We start from the raw sequence: 216 nt of genomic DNA on the forward strand, positions 1-216 counted from the left end.
AACCTAACCTAACCTAACCTAACCTAACCTAACCTAACCTAACCTAACCTAACCTAACCTAACCTAACCTAACCTAACCTAACCTAACCTAACCTAACCTAACCTAACCTAACCTAACCTAACCTAACCTAACCTAACCTAACCTAACCTAACCTAACCTAACCTAACCTAACCTAACCTAACCTAACCTAACCTAACCTAACCTAACCTAACCTA

This window comes from Polyergus mexicanus, unplaced genomic scaffold (assembly GCF_030449975.1).
Source record: "Polyergus mexicanus isolate NDT 795.1 unplaced genomic scaffold, iyPolMexi1.0 SCAF_27, whole genome shotgun sequence".
In the NCBI taxonomy this organism is placed as follows: Eukaryota; Metazoa; Arthropoda; class Insecta; order Hymenoptera; family Formicidae; genus Polyergus; species Polyergus mexicanus.